General features: G+C 33.8%; 1 protein-coding gene across 1 annotated transcript in view; it reads left to right on the top strand.

The window, feature by feature from the left end:
• The first annotated feature begins 18,366 nt into the window (after positions 1-18,366).
• The window catches only part of LOC145672189 (LIM domain transcription factor LMO4), a 565,777-nt gene continuing 563,978 nt past the window's right edge, over positions 18,367-20,165 (top strand). The window contains exon 1 of the mRNA XM_081741532.1: positions 18,367-19,417. The gene's annotated coding sequence lies outside the window, so the exon portion shown is untranslated. The remainder of the gene's footprint in view (positions 19,418-20,165) is intronic.

The following is a 20,165-nucleotide window of genomic DNA, read 5'->3' as shown; positions in this document are numbered from 1 at the left end:
AACAGGACACTATGCCAGAAAGCCCATGGGGTGCAGGTTGCATTGACGACTCCTCACAAATGTGAACGACACACATGGTTTCACTGCTGATGAAGGGAGAAAATCAATCTATTGTTCTTAGATGTAACTCGATTCGACCTGTCATCTGATAAAGAACGACAATATTCGTGTGCTGAGAGTCAGCAGTGTATATTATGTTAACTTCATAGTTCAGAGGCTTTCCTGTGGCAAAGGTTCCAACATGGTGTTAGTTGGTGTCATAATAGATACAAAATGGATTTCCATTGAACAGGGAGCTTCTACAGCATAGCGCGTTACCGTAACAACATTATAGGTCCATGTATTCGTAATTTCTGTGAAGAATTTGGTCTGGAATTCCTTGTTTATACACGGTGTCTCAAAAGTCCCCTGACAGAAGGTAACTCTGTTCAACAAAATGTAAAAGGAGAAACCGTGTCCAAATATGATGTTTTCAATCTAAAGTGAAGGGATTTTTTTTTTAAATCAGACAAGCCGTTTGGGCTGTACATTCTTTATACGCCCAATGTTAAATGAAAATACAACGTTGCTATTTACCTGGACTCACAACATAAAGTGAATGGAAGCATGTTTGAAATGGGGGCTGGCCATCAATACATTAGAGTAAAAGATAGTAACTTCATTCACTTATGTTATATTGTGCTGTTGGGTTGATTGGTTGTATGAAATAATATATACTGCAAGCTTTGTAACCTTACTTTCTGATCATTCCTCGTATATATATATATATATATATATATATATATATATATATATATATATATATATATATATATATATATATATATATATATATATATATATATATATATATATATATATATATTTCCAATCTCTGTTGCAAAAATTCGCGTTATATAATACCACGTGATCAGAAAACTACAAAATCATTTGTCTTTTTGCTGGAAACTATGCCGTGAACAAGGGGATGCTAGCACATAAATCAGCCTTGGGTGGCTCCTTTGCATGTCCTTTTCCTTCCTCTTCCAGACCTGAGCCTTATATGCCAAAAGGCCATAAATAGTTTAAGAAAACAATGAAATTAGGAAAACCAAAAAGGATTTTAAAAAATTGCGATCTTAGCCAATAATTAGTTTTTGAATCTGAGACTACAACGACTCCTAAATCAAGTTTTCGTATTTTCTACGGAATAAGCACATCATACTGAGTTAAGAGATAGTTTGGGTTTTGCTATGTTGTATGTTGTTCTCTGGATGTTTGGGGTTGGCTATACTATAGGTTAAGGAACTTGAAGGTAATAGTAAAAATAAAAATATTCGGAACATGTATAAGGTGATCAACGAATTTAAGAAAGGCTATCAACCTCGTGCTTATATTTTAAAGAAAGCAGACGAAACAGTTTTCACTGATGTAGATAGCATCTTAAATAGATAGAAAGATTACTTTGACGATATGCTTAATACGTAGCCAAAAACTAATGTGCGTGGAGAAAGGGAGATACACACTGCAGAACCGTATATTCCAGAACCCAACCTAATGGAAGTAGAAATCACTATGAAGAAATTAAAGAAACACAAACCTCCGGGTGTAGACGAAATTCTGGCTGAGTTAATTTTAGCTGGAGGCGAAGAATTGTGGAACAAGATACACAGACTCATTCTCCTTATCTGGAACAAAGAAGAATTGCCTTAAGACTGGAAAGAATCAATCATTGTTCCAATTCACAAGAAAGGCGACAAAACTGACTGTAATAATTAGCGAGGCATTTCTCTTCTATCAACATCCTATAAAATCCTTTCAAACATTCTATTAGCAAAATTGTCTCCATACGCAAATGAAATTATTGGAGATTATCAGTGCGGTTTTAGACGAAATCGATCAACTATCGGCCAAATATTTACCATTCACCAAATACTCGAAAAGAAGTGGATATACAATACTCCGGTACATCAACTATTTATTGATTTTAGAAAGGCTTACGACTCGGTTAGAAGAGAAACATTGTACTGTACAACATTCTTACAGTATTTGTAATATCAAAAAGCTAATTAGATTAATTAAGGTATATTTAAATGAAACCCAAAGTAAAGTCCGGATAGGAAAATTTTTGTTTACGAGCTTCCACCTCGAGAACGGCCTGAAACACGGAGATTATACAACTGTGTCCTGGAATACGCTATAAGGAAAATTAAAGACAGCAACCAGGGTGTAGAGTTGAACAGTGTTCACCAGGTTGTGGCGTATGCTGATGATTTAAATTTAGTAGGGGATATAGGAGAGCAATAGAAAGAAATGCAGAGGTGTTATTAAACCCTTGCAGGGACATGGGTTTAGAAGTAAATGTGGAGAAAACTAAATACATGAAAGTGAGTCGGGACCGTTATTACGGCAAATTATGTACGCGTTAAAATATTAAATAATACTTTTGATAAAGTGGATGCTTTCAAATATCTAGGATCAATATTAACAGATGAAAATCATATTCACGAAGAAATTAAATGTCAACGAAAAACAAGGTATTAATGTTATTATTCAGTTCAAAATCTCTTGTCGAAGTGAATTCTGTCGAGGAATTTAAAGCTTAAAATATATAAAACGATATTCATGCCTGTTGTTCTGTATGGTTGTGAAAGATGGTCGCTTACTGTGAGGGAAGAACATAGACTGAAAGTATTTGAGAACAAGATCCTGAGACGAATATTCGGACCCAAGAGGAACGAGGATGTGGAGTGGCTGAAACGTCATAACGAGGAACTACATAATTTATACGGTTTAGCAAATATTGTTAGGGTCATCAAGGCTAGGGGACTTACGTGGGCAGGACATGTAGCTAGGATGGAAGAAAGTAGAAACACTTTCAAATTTTTGAGTGGAAGACCAATTGGAAAACGGCCATTAGGAAGACCTAGGTGCAGATGGGAGGACAATATTAAGATGGATCTCGCAGAAATAGAAATACAAAGTAAAAACTGGATCCAGTTGGCTAAGGATAGAATTCAGTGGAGAGCTTTTGTGAACGTGGCATTGAACCTCCATAGGCCATAAAGTTAGTTAGTATGTAGTTCTCCGAATATAGAGCGTACTAGAAAATTTTTGATTGAAATATATTGGATCTTTTCATTAACCCTCGAGAAGTCGCGCTGCAAAAGTAACGCGAGTAGTCGCGCGCGGTCAAAAGGACCGCACGAACATAATGTGTTGCAAATATCGTTTTAAACATTTTTCTTGTATTAGAAACGTAATTTTGTATATTTTCTGATTAAGAGGGATTAAAATATTTATTATTATAATAACTTTTACAGTAGTAACTATTAGTGGAACCTACTATTAGACATGTACTGTTTTCTTTTTTATTTCTTATTTGAAAAAAAAAATTTCGTTACATATTTCTTTTGATAGATAACTGCGCACTGGTTTTAATGAAAATTGTAATTCTGATGACTTCTTTTGTTTTTGTCAACTCTTTGCTTCGTCTAAAATTAGAAATGCAATAGTAAATTAGTAAAATAAATACTATATACACATAACAATAAAAAAAAGCTTCAAAGCGCATTTTACATTCAATTATAGCTCATTCGTAGCTAAGCAGTTAGCATACGTCCCTTTGGCGAGGAACTTCCGGGTTCGATTCCCGGTGTGAGCTCATGTGGTTCGGATCCCACGTTAAGCAGTAGGTCTACGTCTTACATAGCCTTGATGATGAAAGGGGCGCTAAATTGAAATCAAATCAAATCAAATTTACATTGAATTATTCTAGGTTATGTTCAAATTTACACTGTTTTACACTTCGTCGTCGCTTATTTCGGCCTCTGCTGCGCTGACTACATTCGGGGAATCTCTGGTCATTTCTGGGTTTGAGATCTTCAGACTGGCTCGCAGATTCCTCATTACCACTTTCGTGTTCACTCACTTCTACATTATCTTTTTTGTTATGATCTTTCTCAGACAAAGCTTCCACGAGATCATCATGGCTGATTTATCCGAATAGTCCATTCCTAACATTTCCTTCCGTTCTTTTAAGCTGTTCATTTCTAATTTCCTCTTTTTCCCCACTTGGTATCAGTTTTTAATTTTGTTGATCTCTCTTCCATCCATTAAAATAATATTTATGTTTATAAAGCTTAAAACATCTCCAAAGCAAAGGTCATGTGCAGAGCAAAACACTGAGAAAAAACATTACACGGTTAGTCGCGCGCGGTGGAAAGCACCGCAGAGTCACTAAACAGTCTCTAGTAGTTAAAGTAAACAACAGATAAGGGAGTGATTGAGCAGTAATGTTCGGGAAGGTGAGGGGTAAGATTAGGTAGACGGTGGAGTCTGTCGGACAAACAGAGTGGGCACACGATAAAAAATAATTTCTCTGCGGTGCTTTTGACCGCGGCGCGACTAATCGAGGGTTAAAAATATATATATATATATATATATATATATATATATATATATATATATATATATATATATATATATATATATATATATATATATAACAAAACTAAAATACTGAAGCATTACAAACTTTTCTCATATCCAACGAAAAGTTCTGAGGAAGAACAAGGCTGTATATCATTGATCATTCACCAACCGTCCGTATTCGTAAAATTCATACTCTGAAAAATGCTTTAACTTTAGACTTTAACAAATATTAATATTGTTTAGTAGAAAATATGCTAATTTTTTATTTATTCTTCGTCTTCCTACAGATAATAATAATAATAATAATAATAATAATAATAATAATAATAATAATAATAATAATAATAATAATAATAATAATAATAATAATAATAATGTTTATTGCTGATTGTGGCTTTTAATAGTTTTAATTATGGTGGTAATTGTTGATATTGAATGCTGTCAATTACGGTGACGACGGAATCACCTCTCCCCTTAATTGATGATCAAATGCATTCATAGCTGTGTGTATAATGTATATGCATATGCAAAGTAAACAAACAAACAAACCATTCGTTTATGTTTATGGATTCATAACCATATGAATATTCATTTTGTAACATCGTGTGAATCTTCACAAATTGCAGCGCTAATATTTTTTGACACTTTTTACAAGAACATGTATAATATGATGGGGAATCAAATGCATAGGAATTGTTGAGTCAAGTGTTTTGTGCAGTTGATTCGGTCCATTAAATCAAACAATTAAATTAAACGGTTTTACATTTCTTCTTTTCACCCGTATGTCAATTTTACGAACAACGTTTATCAATATAGTTTAGTGAATACTATTTATTTATTTATGAAATTTCCATATATGTTCTGAGACAGTATTTATTTTTGAAACTTGCAGATAAATTTTGACAATAGTGGCGGACTGGAGGGAGGGCTGCCAAAACCAAGACTATGATAGGTATATCATCAGTTTACTATAAACTTTCAAAAATATATAAATAATAGCTTCAATTATTTTTGTCACTCAAAATACTGGGGGGCCTAGGCACCCCAGCCTATATCCGCCACTGCCTGAGGGACCAATTAAACCGGAATTATTAACAATCAACAACACATGTGAACAAGGAAGTAGCAGAAAATTGCCCAAAGCCTATATTGAATGTTATCAACCGGTATTCGATAATGGAGCAGATAAAAAAAGGAACAACTTTTGTAAGGATGTCTGGGCACTGGATTCGAACCCGGGACTGCCCGATAGCTAAGTTAAACACAAACCTAATTCAACATTGTATTCCCGTGTGGTCAACTACTCTCGGATTCGTTTTCTGGGGACCACGACACCTAGTGTTCCTAATTGGTGGAAATTCCCTAATCTAGAAAAATTTTGTAGATAAATTTAGCAAAAAGGGGAAAAGGGAATTTTTCGATAAAATGTGAAAATCCAGGGAAGTGAATTACCAATATAAATGTTTATCAACACAATAGCGATAGTTTGTGTATGTTCAAAGTAGCGTAATTTGCACTCATTGTTTTTTTGTATTTTTTTAAGAAATTGAAGGAAAAAGTGAAAAGAAAATAGAAGCAGAAAGCAAATGAACAAAACAAAATGTGGTTGGCACTTTCTTTCACATAGCTAAATTAATCTTATCACATAACTTTTATCATAGGAATTGAACATTCAACAAATAGGGAAAATTTGATATGGAAAGGGAAATTTTGAGTCAATTGGGGAAATTTTTTCAAGGAAATCTACGAACCCTGACACTACTCAGGAGCTACTTGAATTTAAACATGCCGATATCCGATTTTAACGGCACATATACAGTAATGGTGATATGAACCGATCACAGATCGTATACCTCAACTAACAAACATTTTGTAAGGTATATTTTATAATATGTAGAAGAGCACTATAAGTTTGGAGTGAAAATACCTAACACGTCTGTGATTATGTTCGTGCAATAAAAACCAAGGTTTCCCAAAATATGCGCAGCGTCGCCCTGGTGCCTATTACATGTTATTTGACTTGCAGGGCTCATGCAAAATATTTGCTAAGTTTCACTCTGATGATACTTGTCCTATGTTGTTCGTTTTTGAGGTCGACCATACTTTTACTGATAAAAAAAATATTGTAATAAATTATTAATTTTAAAATGTGTTTAATTTATATATATAGTTGTTGACAGACAACTCTGCTCCCTGATCCTCCACAGGATTGTTTTTCAACTTCACAAATATTTTGAGCATCGCTTAACATAAAAAAAAGTATTACTTGTCCCCCCTCCCTCCAATATTGAAGATAGATTTGCGCCCCTGTTGGGAAGTATTGTTAACTTTCGTGGCAAGAAGTAACAAAGTCAGATGATCTGGTACATCATTTCTCAATCCTTTTTTCAAGTTGGGATCATTTTTACTAGTCAGTATATTCAAAGAATCGTTCCAGTTCGGTCTCCTTCGATACCAATAATAATAATAATAATAATAATAATAATAATAATAATAATAATAATAATAATAATAATAATAATAATAATAATAATAATAATAATAATATATTTATTTGTACTTTACACCCAAAGGCAATTACAAAGTACAAAGTTTATACATCATTATCGAAGGATATGCAACCCAACTCCAAATATGGAACTAACATTGGTAACACGAAATAGTACTATAAATCTTTTTTTCTCTTTTCATATGTTGTACAAAAATATTTTACAATTTATCATTTAGTAACTGAAAACACTTTCGCTTAAAGGTCTTAAATTCATACTGAAATAAATCCAATCCCATAGATTCAATTTTGTTACCTGCATCACATAATTTACACAGTGGTGAATTCCTGTTTACATTTATTCTGTTTTCAGGCATATAAAAAACCTGTCTACCTCTCAGATTTTGCCGAGGACAATAAAAAGGTAATCTGCTTAATAAGAATGCATTATCTTCCTTGTTATCGATTAATTTTTTAAGATATAGTACTCGCTGTATAAATCTCCTATTTTCAAGTGATAATAATTTGAATTTTTTTAAAAGTTCATCATAATGAATATAACGAGTTTGAATACCATATATTTTATACGCAGTATATCTCAATAACTTATTTTGAACTTTTTCTATTTGCTGTTTCCTATACTGATAAAATGGATCCCAAACAATAGATGCATATTCTAGTTTCGATCGAACAAATGCATTATACAACGATAAAATAGTCCCCTGATTTTTAAAATAACGACTTGACCTCTTAATAAAACCCAGCATTTTAAAAGCTTGGTTAGTTATTATATTTATATGATGTTTAAATTTCAAATTAATATCAAACCAAACACCTAAATCTCTTATAATTTCCTTTCTTTCTAACGTCTGATTTCCAATAGTATATTCAAATATTGTGCGTGCTTTATTAAGAGTAAAAGTCATTACATAACATTTTGAAATATTCAACTGAAATTTATTTCTACTACACCACTCATTAAGCCTATTAACATCTGTTTGTAATTTAATACAATCACTTTCCGTGCGGATTTCTTTGTATAATTTGGTATCATCTGCAAATACCAAGCATGAACTATATTGAAACATTTTGGGTAGATCATTTATCATAATAAGGAAGAGTAAAGAACCCAAATTTGATCCTTGAGGTACTCCAGAATGCACTGTGAATTCCTCAGATTTAATATTATTAAAAATAACATATTGAATTCTTTCATTCAAATACGAATGAAACAATTTGACCAGTTCTTGCGATATACCAAATGTTCTCAGTTTACTAAGAAGTACCTCATGATTAACCAAATCAAAAGCACGTTTAAAATCTGTATATACTACATCTACTTGAGACCTTTTATTAAAAGAATCATTAATTACTTGATTTATAGTCAGCAAATTTGAAATAGTTGATCTATTGCGTCTGAAGCCATATTGAGAATCCGATACATTTGTAGATACGTGATTAAACATATGTTTATAAATGATTGCTTCGAATATTTTAGCAGGAGATGATATTAGATTTATTGGTCTGTGATCTTGTATTAATCTTACTGGATTAACCTTAGGAACCGGGCAAACCGCTGATATTTTAAATTTCGCAGGAAATTTACATTGAGTGAAAGAGTGAAAGACAAGTTAAACAAATAAGTCAATGGTTTAATAAAATATTCTTTACAACCCTTAAAAATATAGGACGGTATACTATCATGGCCAAACGATCTTTTACTTTTCATTTTGTCTATTGCTTCTCCAACTTCAGCTTCGCGGATCTTGTCTAAAACCATTATATCTACAGTTGAAGGAATTTCAATAGAACATATTTCATGTAGATCTATATTAGATGGTTCACAATTATAAACAGATTGAAAGTGTGTAGCAAAAGCCTCACATTTTAACTTAGTATCAATAATTTTTTCGTCGTTATATTCAAGGACAGATTGATTCATTTTAACTTTTAAGCATCTTCTATTATTTATGTAATTCCAAAATTCCTTAGGTTCATTAGCAATATTCGCTTCTACCTGATAATTATAATTTTGAAAAGCTAATTCAATGCTACACTTAATTTGTTTCCTAATATATACAAAGTGCATGTAATCAGAGTAACGCTTAGATTTTTTAAATTTACGTCTAATGCGATCCTTTTTCTTTAAATTTTTTATTATTTCAACAGTGAACCAAGGCGGATAGGAACGTTTACTCTTAACCTTTTTTGGTGCGCATTCATCAAGTATCTTGTACAATTCAGAATAAAAATAATTAACACCTTCATCTACATCATTAATTACGTACAAGGAATCCCAATTTTTTTTCTTTAAGAAGCTGATACAGCTTCAGAAAATCACATTTGTTAAAACTATAAACTGCGTCACCTATAAAGTTCGTTATAGGTTTTACAGTGTTTTAGAAACTGAATACTAATACTCAAACTCGGGTGATGTCTATCTTCTTGGACAAAGCAAACGCCTGATTTGGCAACTTCAATATTAGGTATGTTAGTTAATACTACATCTAAAATTCTATTGTTTACGTTTCTAACAGTATTTAATTACGAAAAATTCAAAAAGATCAATTTGTGTAAAACATTAGTTTCCAAATTAGACAAAGTTACGAAATAATTACCATCATATAAACTGTTAAGAGCCCAAGATTGAGATCACCGATAATGAGAACATTATGGGACAATGATAGTTCTTTGAATCTTTCAATATTTCTTTAAAAAAAAAAATCTAAATAATACTCTTCTTTGCTATAGGGAGGGAAATATATTACACAAACGTATATAAAAGTTGAATTAGATAACTCAATTCTGACCCACAAATTTTCATAGTTCGGTAATTCAAATTCATTTAATCTCTCTGAAGTACAGCTAAGAGCACACCACCCCCATCACGCATTCCGCAACGTTCCAGATCTCTATCCTTCCTAAAAACTTGATACTTGTTATCAAACAGTTCAGTACTAAATATTTCAGCTTGTAACCATGACTCAGTAATAGCCACACAGTCAAAATCATACATAGTTGAGCTCAGATAAAAATTATTAACTTTTGTTTTTAAACCGTTAACATTTTGGTATAATATATCATATGCTATTAACTACTGACATACTACTAGAATAATTTGTAATATCAATAAGTAAATAGTGTTGTGAATTATTTTTGAACAAGTATTCGAGCTCTTCTTACACGACAGAATAGTAAATATTTTCCCATAATGCTATATAGATTCATGGCCAAAAACCCAAACTTATGGTTTTTAAATGTTTGAAGATATATTAGTAGGTTCTATACCAGGGCGCAAAATATCGAAGTCAGATGCACTCGCCAATCCAAAAATGATGGTCGCCAGCATTTCTCACACACAAATCATGAGACGTGCCCCCGTTCCTCGGCCTTTGGTTTGACAAAGGAAGAGATTACATCAGGGCATAAAATTTCAAAACCAGGCAATTAGATTCAGAATAATCAATTTTAAATTGGACAATTTATATACATGTTTAAAAAAATATCTTCCCTTAAGACTTCACGTTTGTATAACGCTCTCTCTCTGCATTTAAGTTCCAGTGGCCGATTGCAGTTTTCGGATCAAAGTCCTTAAGTTCTTGAAGAAAGGAGGGGCGAATTACAACGTTGTGAAAACTTCACATTCCGTGTTTTCTCTCACTCAGTGACAATTATTTTCGTGCTAAACGAAAACTGAGCAAACCCTGTAAGTTTAGGCAGAAACCATTCCTACTGAACACTGGTTGCCACCTTTAAATTTCTAGTCGCCAATGGCGATCTGGCGACCGGAAATTTTGCGCCCTGTTCTATACTTACATTTTATAAAAATAGGATTAATTAAAATTTCCTTACTTTTACATCGTTATTAACACAAAAATGTAGGCCCCATTTTCGTTAATAATTATTAATTTTAACGAATATTCTATTCTACATAATCTTTAGTTATAATTGATTGGATTCTTTGAATTTAACGTCCCATTCAGCAGCGACACTATGTGAGACGTGGACCTACAGATTACGTGGAATCCGAACCACATGAGCTCCTGCCGGGAATCGAATCCAGGTCTCCCATTAGTTATAATTGAAAGCTATCAAAATATTATATAATAATGCATCCATAAAAGTTGTCTAGATGACGAGACGAGGTGAGAAAAAAGGTCTTCTAGTCTCGTAGTCTTTTTTTAGACCTCTCGTCTCTTCTCAATTATAAAAGAATTATTTTTAATCTCGTCTCAATTCTAAAAAAAAGCATTGCTCGTCTCGTCTCGATTATAGAATACTTTCCATCGTTTTAATTCTAAAAAACAAAACCATTTCTCGTTTCGTTTCAATTAAAAAAAAACATTTTCCTTTCTAGGAAAAGAAATTCTCGTCTCCTCTCGATTATAGAATTCTTTCTAATCTCGTCTAAATTGTAGAATAACATTTCTAGTCTCGTCTCAATTCTAAAAAGACATTTTCCTTTCTAGGAAAAGCAATTCTCGTCTCGTCTCGATAATAGAATTCTTTCTAGTCTCGTCTCAATTCTGAAAAAAACATTTTAATTTCTAGAAAAAGCTATTCTCGTCTCGTCTCGATTATAGATTTTTTCTAATTTCGTCTCAATTATAGAAGAAAACATTTCGTCTTTCTCAATTCTAGAAAAAACATTTTCTTTTCTAGGAAAAGCAATTCTCGTCTCGTCCCGATTATAGAATTCTTTCTAATCTCGTCTCTATTATTAAAAAAACATTTCTAGTCTCGTCTCAATTCTAGAAAAAAACATGTTTCTTTCTAGGAAAAGCAACTCTCGTCTCGTCTCGATTATAGGATTCTTTCTAATCTCGTCTCAATTATAGAAAAAACATTTCTAGTCTCGTCTTAATTCTAGAAAAAAAAACAATTCACGTCTCGTCTCGATTTTAGAATTCTTTCTAACCTCGTCTCAATTATAGGATAAAACATTTTTAGTCTCGTCTGAATTCTAGAAAAAAACATGTTTCTTTCTAGGAAAAACAATTTTCGTCTCGTCTCGATTATAGAATTCTTTCTAATCTCGTCTCAATTATAGAAAAAAACATTTTTAGTCTCGCTTCAATTCTAGAAAAGTATTTCTCGTCTCTTTTCGAAAATTTTCCCCCTTTATGTTGAAAATTTGTGTACAAAAGTTATTGCCCTGGCTTTTTAAATTTCATCTATAACTAATCATAGCACTTCATCGCCACGTGATTCACAAAAGATATAACAACAATTAAACTATATTTATTATTGGACTGCATTGTGCAATAACTTGATTATCTTTAAACGTTAACAAATGCTCTTCATTATGTTCGTAAATCACTTTATCAATTGATAGTTTTTAATACTATGAATCACGAAACACTGAAACAGTATTTGAGGTCTAAGAGTTGGGTGAAATAGTGTTAAACAGAAGATTCGAGAAATTCTTTGTCTTGTCTTGATTATTATTCTCTAAGACGAGACGAGATTTGTACGGTTTTTCGTGTTGCATCGAATTTTAAAATGTACTTCTCATCTCGTGATCAACATATGCATCATTATATGCACTAGAATTTATATCATCTTTACCTTTTAAATTTTACACTCTATAACTATTTGGTGATTCTCATTTCCGAGATGTGAAATATGAAATTCACTTGAAGTTTATTCTTATTGTCTTTTTTTATTTATTTATTTATTTTATTTTATTTTATTATTATTATTATTTTTTTTACTAATGTTTAATGTAAGACGACCACCAAGAACAGACCTTGAGGGTCACTGGTGGTCTGCGAACTACGATTTGATGAAAGCTTAGCTCTATATACTTTAGAGCAGATCAGTATAACGGGTATCTGCTCAAAGCACATATATAAAATGAAACTAAACGCTTATAAAGGGGTATCTATCTCTCACGACGATTTATGATACACCAGTAAATTCTCTTCAAAGGTACTGTATCAACAGAAAAAGCATTATCATTTTAAACTTTCACAATGGTTCTAATCTCAAACAAATGCTCTCCTTTTTCTTCTTAGTGTAACTTTGAACATAATAATTGTTCTTTAATTAAAAAATAGTATTAACTACGTACCGGTATGAACTGCTTTAAATATCTATTTTATTTGCTTAATTTAAAAACTAAATGATGCACTTTGTGTCATGATCCCCTGCTGTCCAGTTTTGTACCAAGAGAAACAGAGATAAGAACGAAAGAAACCATCAAGGAAAGAAGGAAAGAAACTAGAAGGAAAGAAGTAAATAACTAGGACGTTTGGAAAGTGTGAAACTAGGAATGAAGAAAAGAAGGAAAGAAACTGAGAAGAAAAGAAAGAAAGAAACTTGGAAAAAGAAAAAGCTAGGAAGAGTAGAAAGAAACTAAAAAGGAAATACAGTAAGGAAGTAGAAAGGAAAGGAAGAAACCAGAAGGGAAGGAAAAAGAAAGAAATTTAGAAGAAAGGAAACAAAGAAAGAAACTAAGAAAGAACGAAACTAAGAAGACAGGGTGGAAAGAAAGAAACCAGGAAGGAAAATAAAAAATAAACCAGGAAAGAAAATATGTATGGGGGAGAGAAAGAAAGAAACAAAGAAGTAAGAAAAGTAAAAAGAAACGAAAGAACACAGGAAGTAAAGATGGAAGTAATGGAATTCGGAAGAAAGGAAGTTAGGAAAGAAAGAAATAAACTAGAAAGGAAGAAAAGGAAAGAAACTATGAAAAAGGAAAGAAAGGAACTAAAAAAGTAGAAACAGAGGTAAGAAAGGAAGATAGAAACTAGAAATATTAATAAAAAGAAACTAGAAACAAAGGAAAGTAAGAAAGAAGTTAGAAACGAAGGAAAAAAACTAAAAGCGGGGAAAGAAAGAAAGAAAGAAAGAAAGAAAGAAACTACAAAGGAAGAAAAGGAAGAGGAACCCTGAGAAGGGAAAAGAAGAAAGAAACTAGGAAGAAAAGAAAAAGAAATAAAGATTGAAGAAAGAAAGAAAGAAACTAGAAAGGACGAAAAGAAACTAGGTAGGAAATAAATAAATAAATAAGCAAACTAGAAAAGGAGAGAAACTAGGAAGGAAAAAAGAAAGAATGAAATAAAGAAAATAGGAAACAAAGAAAGAAAGAAGAAAGGAAAGTAAGAAGTAAGAAAAAAGTCTCTCGAGGCCATACGCTATATTCTGTGCCGTATTGTATTGAATATATGGTGTTCTTTCATGCTCTATGTCTACGTAAGTACAGTACATGACATAGTATAACGTTTAATATTAAAATGTTGGTTGGTCGGACCTGAGTTTACTTCCCTTTGAGCTGCGAGGCTATAGAGGCGTGGATCTAGAACTTCAAGTGACGTCTGAATCACTTCACCTCCTGCCGCGAATCCAATCTGGATTTTCAGTGTCAAAGATACGATATAGTGGGAACTCATATTTACCAACCATATAATGAGAACTCATATTTAAATGTTTTGTGTACCGCAGGATTTACTAGTAATTATTAAACTATATAAAGAAAATTACGGGGAGATACCTTCAAGTCATTTACGATAATAATGGAATTGTGTGATTTGTAACTTCCTATTGATTGGTGGTTAAATCTTTATTCAGTAACGAAAACCTTTATTCAGTAATTATTTAGAAGCAATTATATGTTACCATCTAATTATTTATGCATTTATTACATAAGAACAACACAACATGCTTAGACCCTAATGCCCAATTACAGTATGTCGTGTACATATCAAACATAGAGGAGCACGGTGGGTCAGTGGTACAGAACTTATCTCTGGTTTATGGGGTCTCTTGTTCGATCCCCGGCAAAATAAGGTCCGCGGGTTTTCTCGGGGTACTCCCGTCTCCTCCCAATTTCTCATTCCACCAATTCTTCCATCATCATTCACTTGCTTTAATTATCGTCTCTCTCAGCCTAAAAAGGCATAATCATGAGACGTTAACTGAAGGATTTCATTTCAGCTTTCGTTTCAACTATCAAAGATGTAAGTTCGTTTAAGTGTGAAGGAGTTTGAGTTTGATATTTGTTTTGAATTTATTTTTAGACATATTGAATATAGCAATTAGGGCTACAAGAAAATTTAACTATTTCGTTATATGAAGTACATACACACTTTCCATAGATGAGACTTGCGTATTACTTCTTGTTTTCTTACAGTAGAATGTTCCCGTATTTGCTATTCTAGTTTCAGCTGTTGGTACATTCAAAAATAAGTCTGTAATTAATTTTGGACAACCAATTTTACTGTTTATTATTTATTTATTTAAAATTTATTTTTAAAAAAATATTTTAAAAAATCCTTCAAATCAAATATTTGTCTTCTGTTTTTTAATGGTTGAACATTCAGATTAGTTACTAATGATGGCATTTCGGTAGGAGGTAGAATGATTAGATGCATAAGATTTGCAGACGATATGGCGCTTGTTGCAGAATCTGAAAAGAAAATCAATAAAATGTTAGAAAAAATGAGAAAGGGCTTTAAAAAAGAGAAGGGCTTTTATGGAATGAAAATAAATGTTAGAAAGATAAAAGGCATGGTGATTGGAACGAAGGGGTCTGTGTCAAATATAAAAATAGGAGGGGAGAAAATAGAACAAGTGAATAGTTTTCAATATCTGGGTAGTATTCTTAGTAATAACATAAAGTGCGAACGTGAAATAAAAGCAAGGATAGGAATGGCGAAAGAAGCCTTTAGAAGTAAGAAAAGTCTGTTTTGTGAAACCTTGAATAAAGAGTTGAGAAAAAAACTCATAAAATGCTTCGTGTGGAGTGGACTTCACTCAAAGATGATGAAAATCGACTGGAAGCCTTCGAAATGTGGGTGTGGAGAAGAATGGAAAGAATTAGTTGGGTCGAGCGCAAAACGAATGAGAGAGTGTTAGAAATGGTGGGTGAGAAAAGAACACTTTTAGATATTATTAGGAAGAGGAAGAGAAACTGGTTGGGACATTGCCTAAGAAGAGATTGTATCATGAGGGACGTCCTAGAGGGTATGGTGGCGGGAAAGAGAGGGAGGGGGCGAAAGAGACTACAATTAATGGATGATATTAAAACAGAAAGATCATACGCGAAGACGAAGAAGTTAGCGGAGGACCGTAGAGCATGGAAGCTTCTCAGCTGCGGCAAGTGACCTGCCAATAAAGGCAGAATACCTATGATGATGACTAAATCTTGATAAGAGACATACTTTGGGTAGAAACCAGTTTCCTTATATGCAAGCATTTTAAAAAACTAAACTCCATGTTTTCTATTGTTTCAAAATATTTAGTGGTACTTGGTGTCCAAATAGTGCAACAACATTTTGACCTCACATATGAGAAATAAAATTTCATAAATGCTAAAATCCTGCCGGTCATGCAAATACGACACAATATGCTCAATTGCTTGCCTCGAAAAATTCATAGATGCTAACTTAAGAACCAAAATATCGTGATCAAGACACCAAAAGACTTGCAAAATTCCGTGTAAATGATATCTACTTGGACCACCTTCATCTAATTGTGCTTCAATAAATTTGTCGAGGTAGACAGGTAGACCTTTTATGTAAGAAACCGTGTCAATAAGTAGATAGAACAGGCTTTACATGATTTAAAGTTCGTACATAAAGTACACTTTCGAGAATTTTGGCAAAAGGCGACAAAATAGCTATTGGTCTGAAAATGTCTAATTCTGTCTTATTTCCAGACTTAGATATTGGACAAACTAAACCTTCTTTCGGTCTGTCTGGAAACGTACTTTTTTTTATATATATATAGAAATAGGGGACACGGTGGCTTAGTGGTAGAGCGTTCACCTCTGGTGCGTGGAGTCCCAAGCTCTATTCCAGCTCGCACTAAATGGGCTTGTGGTGGAGAAACATAGTGTTCGTGGGTTTTCTTGGGGTTCTCCCGTTTCCTCCCACTTTCTTCATTCCACCATTCCACTCATTTCTCATAATCACAGTCTCCTTTAGCCTAACCGGCATAAACGTGGAACGTAAAACTGAATGATTTAATTTCATTTTTTTAAATGGAAATATTAATTAAATATAGTGTGGAGTTGGTACTTAAATATATCAATCCAAACTTTTACAATATAAGGAAGAATGCTATCAGAACTACAAGATACTAACCCCTTATAGTGTTTTCAAATTCCTCAAGTGTTATTTCATCTAGTTGGAAATTGTCTAATAGATTACGTTTCGTCCGATTAGCGAGCAAAGAATCAATATTATATTTGGCGGGTACGTTGATAACGTGCAAACTGACTGAAAATAACGTGCGAACCCCTGTGCAATTTCATTGTCGTGTTTGAACTCCTGGTCATAGAATAATAACTATGAAAACAATACCTAAGCAAATGTGTGAGGGGTTCCGGAGTCGATTCCCGGTGAGGACACTCGGTCGAAAAAAGTGTAAAAGTTTTTTTTTTTCTCAGGCCAGCTTTTCGTCATTCAAATAAGGCAAATGCTGGGATAGCACTTAACATACAGATCCAAGGCCTATTCCTTTCTCCACTCTCTTTGGATAGTGTTATCGTCCAGGGACGTCATCATTCTTACGTAAAGGACTAATATGGCCATAGATGCTGAAAGCTTAGAAATCTAATTTCTAATCCTAATACTTAAGCAAAATTAAAAATTATTAATGTTAATATAATTGAGAAGAATGCTATCGTAGGCTGTAAATGTTTTGAAAGGATTTCTGCTTTACAATCAGTGATTCTAATCCTGATTGATTTTCCTTGCCAGGATCAACTGACACATATGCTATGTAACATTGCTTTTGCAGGAAAGGCCCTGAGCTGGTGCCCAGGTTGCCCTGCCTATTTAGGGCACTGTACATAATTTGTAATATTAAATATTTAACGTAAGATTACGTGTCCTAATTTGATTTGATATTTTAAAAAAATATTAAGGACGAAGTGCAATGTGTATTGTCAATTCTTGGCAACTTTAAAATGACATTTGCGACTTTCTGTTTTAAATAGAACATTTATTAGCATTCAGTGGAAAATTTAACATGAATAATAGATAATCTGAGTAGAATCTAGCGACGTCTACTGAACAAGTGACAGTTTAACAGGAGCTCTATAAAAAGAAAAAAAAGTGAACTGTTTTATTCGAATGGTAGGTAAAGCTTTTTAAAAATGTATTTGCAATTTTTGTGCCCTGGGAGGCCCATCCAGCCCCCAAAGAGGCTGAGTATGCAGTGGGCGTATGCGTGATCTAGCTAACACAACATCATTCGGACCAATGAAATTCGAGTGATTTGTCACCTGTCTAGAGAAAGCCTTAGAAGCCCAACCTTCGTCTGTCCCACTTCGAATGAAAAGCTGACTAACGTCTTGCGCAACCGCGCTTTGGGCCAGGCTTTCTACGTTCGAGGACCGCCCTTCAGCTGTTTTTTCTCCTTTGCCCCACACTACGAGAACGTTCTTTTGCAACAGAAGAGAAGCGATGCAGCGTTGCCAGAGATATTTTCTCCGTTTCTGCGGAGCGGACGAACGCAACGTTTAACCTCTTGCTACGTTGCCAATCATTCCTCCTCTTTCTCTCCTTCTTCAGCGAGGCCGCTCTTCGGTCTTCTTCTGTCTGTTAGCTGAAGCTTTCAAGTTTCTCCGCTAACTACTGATGGTGTCGCTAGCATCGCGGTGGCCGAAGCCTTTTGCTGAGAGTGGAACGGGTCAACCGGAGTCAGTTGCAGACAGATTCAGAGCTGGAAAGGAGGCTTTATTGGGATGTGTCGCGTCTTTCAAACGGCGCTGTGACATCGCCGAGCGTCCAAACGACACATGTTCATGTCACGTGTGATTCAGTGATCCTTTAGAACTATTTGTAGTGCATAAACCTATTAGAAATCGAGCAAGCAGAAGCAGAAAACATCGCTGAAATCTTCCCAGTGTTCCAAACAAGCAGCTGGTGTCGAGTAGAGAGCCTTGTAGCTCCACAGAGAACTAAACCATACGTCTTGTTTTCGGAACCGCAAATGCGAGTAGGGGGAACACTTCAATAGTGTTATTTAGTGAATGTGTATAAAAATAGAACATATTTGATTACCTCATCTTCCTTAAGGAAGAAAAAAAGAAAGAAAAGAAAACAAGTAAAACAGTGTTTACGGTTTATATATAGTGAGTACCACCGTCTATTAGAATGTGATGTAATCTTGTTATATAGACCAAGAAAATCTAATTTGTGAACTGAACTTCAGCGAGTGTTAAGACATCGAACTTGCCCTGTGCAAGAAATATATATATATATATATGTATATACACGTATAATTTTCCCTGCAGTAATAGACATTGAAAAATTAAGAAGAAAAAAGTGAGAAAAACCCAAAAGAGAACTAGTTTTTCTTGAGTTGAACACGAACCAAGGCAAGCGAGCGCGAAACAGAGCGAAGGAAGGAAGGGTCTTTTTTTTTTTCAACTATCCCCCCGGGCAGTCCGACGGGGGGTCTGGCATTGTTGACCTGTACTGGACCGTGGAGGCCAACAGAACTTTTCAAGGTCATCACGGGGTAACCTATGAAGATTAGCTGCAGAAGGACAAGGAATTACAAGTAAGAACAACACAAAACATTTTGTATATTTATATTAAATCTACAAAGATATTTTTCTTAGAAACGGAAATATTTTTTAATTGTTCATTCAGAAACTATTTTCTATTCTTTTTCATCATATAGGCCTACACCTTGTTTTTAAACAGATTAGAGCAGATTATTGATAATGTAGAGACAACAATAAGAGTGGAACGGCGGTAAAGTAAAATGCTTTTCCGGTGATAAAAGGGATCTGATTGACAGTAAGTTTTTTTCGGAGACGATGTGTAGAGTAGCTTTTGGGGAGTTTGGCATACAGCGAGCGAGAGAGCCAGAGAGATGAAAAAAACGATCCCTCGGAAAACCTGCGTGAGCGCAGCCAAGCGACTAGTTGCCAAGGTGGGGGAAAACTGGTACACGTGCAGGCCCCGTGGCGTTGCCTTCGTCTCCGGCATTCTTTGTCTTGGTTTTTTGAGCTACGGAAATATTTTAGTTTATATCACACAGTTTTGTTGTATCAAGAATCAGAAGCACGTAAAAATATAGAAGTTTTATATATATTTACAGACTGAAATGCAAAGGAATGAATAATACCAAAGACATATGATGCTCGATTTTGTAGCTTTGATTTTCCGTTTTGATAACACGTACGAGATTTCTTTGATAGCAATGTTGATAGAAGCAATTAATTAATTTCTTCGCACGATGTTAACTTTTTTTTTTTTTTTACCATGTCCGTTTAGAAATATTGTATAGGCCAAGTCTTCTG

The sequence above is a fragment of the Thermobia domestica genome, chromosome 2, assembly GCF_964235325.1.
Source record: "Thermobia domestica chromosome 2, izTheDome1.hap1.1, whole genome shotgun sequence".
Taxonomy (NCBI): domain Eukaryota; kingdom Metazoa; phylum Arthropoda; class Insecta; order Zygentoma; family Lepismatidae; genus Thermobia; species Thermobia domestica.
The sequence above is the reverse complement of the archived record's forward strand: the minus strand, read 5'-3'. Positions and strand labels throughout refer to the sequence as shown.